An 8,712-nucleotide genomic window follows, 5' to 3' on the forward strand; every position below is an offset into this window, starting at 1 on the left:
CAGTCGAGTTCCAGATTATGTTTGCAATTTCGGCTGGATATACTCGAGATTGCTCCAATCTGGCCAGCCCCAAGGAAAAACGAAGCTAAGAGGACTAGATTCATACATATATATGAACCAAACAGGCTCCTTTCAAATTCTTGAAGTGCCAAAATCGGCCAGGATTGGAATGGTGAGGAGAAAAAGAATTAAATTCACACGAAGAGATGCTTCTTTTCATTTCAAAGACTGTATTGAAATTTAAAAAAAGTAAAGCCTAGAACATTCCGCCAGGCGGAAATGTTCCGATAGTCTATTTTTCGATTATACGACGGGGTGAGCGCGAACGCAGACCCCACACTTAGAAATAGCGCACCCGAGTCGCCCACATTTGGGGCGATCGCAAAGGTCAACCCAACCGGAGTGCAATGGAAGGGCCTCACTTTGGGAGAACCACCTAGATGATCATGGTTTACTCCTGTGCCAGGTAAGTATATTTTATAGGCGTTCACAAATCTCATATAAACGATATTTGCATTGTAACTTCACTGATATTGCCTCTAATATTACCTTGAAATATTAATTTCTCTCTAAATATCATCATATATATTATAGCTCAACTACTACAACTCATTATTTCTAATTCAATGGTTTAGTAAGATAATGCTTTAATTTCTTGAAATATTATAAAACTTAGAAATTATAGCCTTGTTTAATCCAACAGTAACGGCAAATGAACAAGGGAGACAATTCCAGTTTTATTTGTAAGTTTATTGATAAAGATATTTACTGTAATACATTTACTACACAAAACAAACCAACAAAAGAGCATCTTACCTGATCGTTAGGCATGCTAGATATAACAACGAAATCTTCCTCAAATTACACCCAATGATTTCTATTTTTTACAAAGACGAAAACAAACCAACGCCGGTTGTCAAGCGGTAGTGGGTGAGAAATACAACATTCACACACACACACGCGCGCGCGCGCACGCTTTGTGGATGTATTGTGTTTGTGTGTTTGTATATTTGTATAAGTACTACGTTTATGCATTCTTTGTACATTTATGTGTGTGTGTATATGTGTAAATACTGTTTATGTATTATGTGTTTGCGTGTATGTATATTTATATGTAAGTAATGTATGTGTTTATGTGTGTGTATTTGTGCATACACGCATGTACAATATATACAATCGACGATGTGTGAACAAGATGGTTTTTACCTCGATTTCTCTCCCTACTAAGATATTCAGACAAGTTTACAGACGAACACGAAAATCACAGATACACAGACAGACAGATATGTTTCTTTATTAGCCACACAGGGCTGCACACAGACAGGACAGATTACAAAGTAGAGCTTTGCTTTTTTGGGGGGGGGGAACGAAAAAGAAGTGGGGTAGGTTTTCGATCAAAAGGGATCGTAAAAGGGAAAGAAGAAAAAAAAAACCAAAAAAGGAAAAGAAAACAAAGAAAAAAAGAAAAAGGGGAAAAAAACGATCAATAGGGATCGTGTATTACAGTGTCATAATGTAATGTGTAAAGGGAAAGCAGATAAGGTTTATCCGTGGGAAGAAAGCCTACGGAAAAGACCACGGTAACCTCGGTCAATATTGTTACATGTTACCACATTTGTTTTAAATTTCCGGGTTCATAGGATTATGCTCAAGGTGGTTTCGTCATCCATACGTGCCATCCTTGCTACATTCACCCATCTTTTTTTAAAACATTTGCTAGACAGAACTTGCCTCTCTACTCTCACTTTCCTTTTCAAGTGATACTTGAAGAAGTTGATGAGAGATTGACCAGAGAGGAAAGTGTTTGTCTTCAATCCTTTCAGACGCGGATTGGAGACAAACACTTTCCTCTCTGGTCAATCTCTTATCAATTTCTTCAAGTATCACTTGAAAAGGAAAGTGAGAGTAGAGAGGCAAGTTTTGTCTAGTAAATGTGAACGTCGAAATTCTGTAGCACAAAGTCATGCTTAGTAGTGCAGATGGATAAAAAACAAACTTCGCTGCTGATGTGGCGCGTGGGTGGGATTAGCACTTATCAGTACGACAAACAAAGCGATAACGAACATGTGATTGTAGCGGGAGCATTTAAGTGAGAAGAAAAAAGTTTATACTAGACAACTCTTTGAACTACGGGTGAGAGCGACTGAAACAAAACATTTAACTGGAACATGAGAAAATTTCCTCATTTACGTCTATTTTTGATTGATATGACGGGGTGAGCGCGAACGCAGACCCCACACTTAGAAATAGCGCACCCGAGTCGCCCACATTTGGGGCGATCGCAAAGGTCAACCCAACCGGAGTGCAATGGAAGGGCCTCACTTTGGGAGAACCACCTCGATGATCATGGTTTACTCCTGTGCCAGGTAAGTATGTTTTTTAGGCGTTCACTAATCTCATATAAACGATATTTGCATTGTAACTTCACTGATATTGCCTCTAATATTACCTTGAAATATTAATTTCTCAGCAAATTTCATTATATATATTATAACTCAACTACTACAACTCATTATTTCTAATTCAATGGTTTAGTAAGATAATGCTTTAATTTCTTGAAATATTATAAAATTTAGAAATTATAGTCTTGTTTAATCCAATAGTAACGGCAAATGAACAAGGGAGACAATTCCAGTTTTATTTGTAAGTTTACCGATAAAGATATTTATTGTAATACATTTACTACACAAAACGAACCAACAAAAGAGCATCTTACATGATCGTTAGGCATGCTAGATATAACAACGAAATCTTCCTCAAATTACACACAATGATTTCTATTTCTTTTACAAAGATGAAAACAAACCAGCGCCGGTTGTCAAGCGTTAGTGGGTGAGAAATACAGCATTCACACACACACACACATACACACGCGCTCGCGCACGCTTTGTGGGTGTATTGTGTTTGTGTGTGTGTGTATATTTGTATAAGTACTATGTTTATGCATTCTTTGTACATTTATGTATGTGTGTAAGAACTGTTTATGTATGTGTGTGTAAATACTGTTTATGTATTATGTGTTTGCGTGTATGTATATTTATATGTAAGTAATATAGTGTTTATGTGTGTGTATTTGTGCATGTATGTATATACACACATGTACAATATATACACCCGACGATGTGTGAACAAGATGGTTTTTACCTCGATTTCTCTCCCTACGAAGACATTCAGACAAGTTTACAGACGAACACGAAAATCACAGACAGACAGACAGACAGACAGATAGATATGTTTCTTTATTAGCCACACAGGGCTGCACACAGACAGGACAGATTACAAAGTAGAGCTTTTCTTTTTTTGGGGGAAAAAAAAAGAAGTGGGGTAGGTTTTCGATCAAAAGGGATCGTAAAAGGAAAAGAAGAAAAAAAAAAACAAAAAAGGAAAAGAAAACAAAGAAAAAAAAAAAATGGGAAAAAACCGATCAATAGGGATCGTGTATCACAGTGTCATAATGTAAAGTGTAAAGGGGGAAGCTGATAAGGTTTATCCGTGAGAAGAAAAGCCTACGGAAAAGACCATATTGTTACATGTTACCACATTTGTTTGCAAGTGAGTAACCCTCTGTTTTAAATTTCCGGGTCAATAGGATTATGCTCAAGGTGGTTTCGTCATTCATACATGCCATCCTTGCTACATTCACCCATCTTTTTTTAAAACATTTGCTAGACAAAACTTGCCTGTCTACTCTCACTTTCCTTTTCAAGTGATACTTGAAGAAGTTGATGAGAGATTGACCAGAGAGGAAAGTGTTTGTCTTCAATCCTTTCAGACGCGGATTGGAGACAAACACTTTCCTCTCTGGTCAATCTCTCATCAACTTTTTCACGTATCACTTGAAAAGGAAAGTGAGAGTAGAGAGGCAAGTTTTGTCTAGCGAATGCTTTAAAAAAGGCAGATAGGTACAGATACATAGCATTTATTACTGTGGAGAAAGTAAGTTATAAATATTTAACAGAGAAGAATGAATATTCATTCGTAATTTTTTTTTTTTTTAAGAAAAATTTCATGAAACGAAAAGTTTCAATTTTCTTTCCATTTTAGATAGCGTTGAAAAATGTGTGTGCACGCGTGCTTATACACACATACGTCCATACATACACAGATGTAAGTAGAGAGCGAGAGAGAAAGGGAGTTGCAACAGAAACTGGAAATTATGTGATCGAGAGAGACAAATATATGAGTGTGACGCGCTTCTTTAAGCTCCCTCTACCAAATCCAGTCATAAGGCTTTGGTCAGCCCGGGGCTATACTAGAAAACACTCGCCCAAGGTACCACGCAGTGGCCGAATGTGTGTTAGTATTCGAAAATCACTAGTACATGGAAATCATTGCTGAAAACAAAATTCTCTTCATCCTTTCCGTATTTTAGTCATTGGTCTGCGGCCATGCTGGAGCACTGAATTAAAGATTTTAGTCGAACAAATCAACGCCAGTACCTACCACCACCGGTTGTCAGCGGTGTTTGTAGATAAACACAATTTCCGTCCAGTAAATGTTCTCAACCTTGGTAATGTTTGATTGCCCGGGGCTATGTTAGAAGCCCTAGGTGCACATAGTGGGACTGAACTCGGTTTGGGAAGCAAACTTGAATAAATATTTCGTTTCTGTAAAGTGTCGAGAAATCAGCTGGCTTAAAAATTCTGAGTAATGAGACTTATACCGAAAGATTATTAACGAGACCGTTTGGGAAGACGTGAAAACACGAAATCAATCTCGGTGCAAAACAATATTTAGTCAGTTTTGTACATTGAGTGGTTCTCGAGATCATGGGGCGGGGTGCGATCTGTGAACGTCGAAATTCTGTAGCACAAAGTCATGATTAGAAGTGCAGATGGATAAAACACAAACTTCGCTACTGATGTGGCATGTGGCTGGGATTAGCACTTATCAGTACGACAACCAGAAGCGATAACGAACATGTGAGTGTAGTAGGGGTATTTAAGTGAGGGCAAAAAAGTTTCTACTCTTTGAATTACGGGTGAGAGAGACTGAAAAAAGACATTTAACTGAAAGATGAGAACATTTCCTCATTTACGTCTATTTTTGATTGATATGACGGGGTGAGCGCGAACGCAGACCCCACACTTAGAAATAGCGCACCCGAGTCGCCCACATTTGGGGCGATCGCAAAGGTCAACCCAACCGGAGTGCAATGGAAGGGCCTCACTTTGGGAGAACCACCTAGATGATCATGGTTTACTCCTGTGCCAGGTAAGTATGTTTTTTTGGCGCTCACAAATCTCATATAAACGATATTTGCATTGTAACTTCACTGATATTGCCTCTAATATTACCTTGAAATATTAATTTCTCAGCAAATTTCATTATATATATTATAACTCAACTACTACAACTCATTATTTCTAATTCAATGGTTTAGTAAGATAATGCTTTAATTTCTTGAAATATTATAAAATTTAGAAATTATAGTCTTGTTTAATCCAACAGTAACGGCAAACAAACAAGGGAGATAATTCCAGTTTTATTTGTAAGTTTACTGATAAAAATATTTACTGTAATACATTTACTACTACAAAACGAGTCAACGAAAAAGTCATTACAAGGTCGCTAGACAAGCTAGATATAACAACCAAATCTTCCTGACAAGTTGTGGTGCACCTGAGCACTGTATACAATAATTTCATTATTATTTTATATACACAATGATTTTGTTTTCTTTTTAGAAAAATAAAGACATTTGGTAATATAATTTTAGACACAGATATAACTAGGTTTTGTCAAGTATGGAATATTTTTCATCATAGTCCTGATTGACTTGATAGGTCAATAACTATCAGAAAATTGATGAAAGCATAGAGAAAAAGAGAAATGATAAGGGTAGAGATGGCAACAGAAGGGTGGGTGGGGTAGAAATCTGAGTTAGAAAGGGATTTTGGTATGCCATGTTATAATTCATAATTTAAACCACTGGGTCTTAACTGGGGTCCATACAAGTTTTGTTGTTAAAATTTATGAGCAAGAAACTGGTTATATTTCTATAATACATAACATATATATTTTTTTATACAATTCCTAATAATATTTAATCATAAAAATATAGTAGGAATTTTTATACATCGAATGACTATGACAGTCCCTGCTTCCTGAGTAAAATAGGAATCAACAGGGACCATAAGCAAAAAATTGGTTGATAATCACCGATTTAAACTGAATCAGTGAAGTTAATAGGCAGAGCAGCATGGTGTAGTGGACGTGTACTGAGCCCATAACTTATAGGTTACTAGCTTAAAAGCCACACTCCGGTGGGACATTTAAACTAACCACTGCAGAGAGCTAATTGGGCCTGTGGCTCAAAACTAAAGAGAGCTAAATAACATGATTATAATACATCTATAGGCGAGCTGCCAGAATCGTTAGCACACTGGGCGAAATGCTTAGCGGCATTTCGTCTGCCATTGCATTCTGATTTCAAATTCTGCCAAGGTTGACTTTGCCTTTCATCCTTTCAGGGTCGATTAAATAAGTACCAGTTATGTACTAGAGTTGATGTAATCGACTTAAACCCTTTGTCTGTCCGTGTTTGTCCCCTCTAGCTTTAGCCCCCTGTGGGCAATAAAGGAATAATAATACATCTATAATGACTATATGCCCTGGTGGTGTTTGATCAGAGGTTAAGGATGGACGAGAATTAATTCTGTAATGCAGTCATTCTATTGTTCCAGTCCCAAGTTGAATTCCAACAGTTGGCTGATTCATCCCAAAGTTCTTATCTCAACGTATAATTTACGAAGAAAATGTCATTTATTTGCCCCTTGATCTCTGATGTCATCTGAATCAGCCAAGCTTTACTGCTAGAAATAGCAACCCAAATGCTTTTAAATCAGATTCCAATTCCGTATGTTCAAGAACCAAATGAAGGGCAGATTTTCAATCCCAGGATCATCCTGACTCCATAAAGGCATAGTATGTCTATGAAGAGCAAATGAAGCTGAGTCACTTATGTTTATGTAATATGTGTTTGTGTACATGCATTGGGTTGTCCGGAAAGTTTTGCCGATTTATAGTAGCTTACCTTTCGACTTATTTTAGAACATGGTTGAGTCCATAAAACAGGATTTGACTACACCTCCATTTAGAGCACAGTTTAAGCTGTCTTTTCGTGGAAGAAGATTTATGTTCCTATAACCTGTGTTAATTCTGTAACCCTTTAAAATGGAAGATAAGAAAGTCCATTTTTGGCACTTGATACTTTGGGAACCAGACAAAAATTGCTGCAGCTTGGTTGGGATGTGTTACCCCACCCTCCATATTCACCAGATATTGCTCCTTCAGATTTCCACTTATTCAGGTCTCTGCAGAATAGTCTTAATGATAAAAATTTCAATTCCTTGGATGACGTAAAAAGATACCTTGATGAATTCTTTGCCATGAAACCACCTCAGTTCTGGGAAGAGGGTATTTTCAAGTTAAAGGAAAGATGGAGACGCATTGTGCAACAAAATGGTTCATATTTGGTTGATTAAAAATGTAATGGCAAGTATTTATCGACCTTTTTCTTTCCTTTAAAAATCGGCACAAACTTTCCGGACAGCCCAATATATTTTGTAAGTACTATGTTTATGCATTTTGTGCATATATGTGTTATGTGTGTATGTATATCTGTGTGTATAAGTGTAAGTATGTATTTATGTGCATGTATGTATATTTGTGTATGTATGTTTATACACACATACATATACAATACTTACACAAATATATATATATACACACAAACACTTAATACATACACAAAATATACATAAACATAAGTAATTCAGCTTTTTTTTTATTCTTTTATTTGTTTCAGTCATTTGACTGCGGCCATGTTGGGGCACCGCCTTTAGTTGAGCAAATCGACCTCAGGACTTATTCTTTGTAAGCCTAGCACTTATTCGATCAGTCTCTCTTGCCGAATTGCTAAGTGACGGGGATGTAAACACACCAGCATCGGTTGTCAAGCGATGTTGGGGGGACAAAAGCAGACACAGAAATATATACATACATACATACATACATATATATATATATATATATATATATATATATATATATATATATACAGTGGGCTCCTTTCAGTTTCCATCTACCAAATCCACTCACAAGGCTTTGGTCGGCCTGAGGCTAGAGCAGAAGACACTTGCCCAAGGTGTCACACAGTGGGACTGAACCCAGAACTATGTGGTTGGTAAGCAAGCTACTTACCACACAGCCACTCCTGTGCTGAAAAGTAAAATTAAAGAAATAAGTTTTTTCTTTGCTGCTTATTTTAACCAAAAGTTTGGCAATTATTTTACTCATTGCATTACTGTGATGAATCCATTTATATAATAATGGTGCTTTTTAGTAATGCAATATGCAGAAGAGATTGATATTTGAACACACAACAGACTGAGAACACATGATATTGTCAATATTTTTCTTTCTATTCCTGTCATTTCTCAATCTTTTGTAATACAAATCTCTTAACATTTACACCCATATAAACGCTTCATTTCTTCTGACACAGTATCAAACAATGTTGGATACAGGCAGTGGCTGTATCGTTATTAAACTGAATTTCTAATATTTGTCTCTAACTCAGTTATACCAGAGTAGTTAAGTGAGAGGAGAATTTGATTAATGTTCTATTATTTCAACTGTATATAGAGTTTATACCTTTTGTAATGGAGAACAAAGGTTAAGTAATCCTGATATCATCCCTAACATTTG

The 8,712-nt window shown here is 36.6% G+C and overlaps 3 non-coding genes across 3 annotated transcripts; all 3 read right to left on the reverse strand.

Moving 5' to 3' along the window:
* Positions 1-310: 310 nt before the first annotated feature.
* LOC115220022 lies at positions 311-474 on the reverse strand. Its single transcript, XR_003882412.1, has one exon. It is a non-coding gene; the product is annotated as a U1 spliceosomal RNA (small nuclear RNA).
* Positions 475-2,210: 1,736 nt separating this feature from the next.
* On the reverse strand, positions 2,211-2,374 carry LOC115220025. Its single transcript, XR_003882414.1, has one exon. It is a non-coding gene; the product is annotated as a U1 spliceosomal RNA (small nuclear RNA).
* A 2,684-nt stretch (positions 2,375-5,058) lies between these two features.
* Positions 5,059-5,222, reverse strand: LOC115220024. The gene has a single exon (XR_003882413.1). It is a non-coding gene; the product is annotated as a U1 spliceosomal RNA (small nuclear RNA).
* Positions 5,223-8,712: the final 3,490 nt, after the last annotated feature.

This window comes from Octopus sinensis, linkage group LG15 (genome assembly GCF_006345805.1).
Source record: "Octopus sinensis linkage group LG15, ASM634580v1, whole genome shotgun sequence".
Lineage (NCBI taxonomy): Eukaryota > Metazoa > Mollusca > Cephalopoda > Octopoda > Octopodidae > Octopus > Octopus sinensis.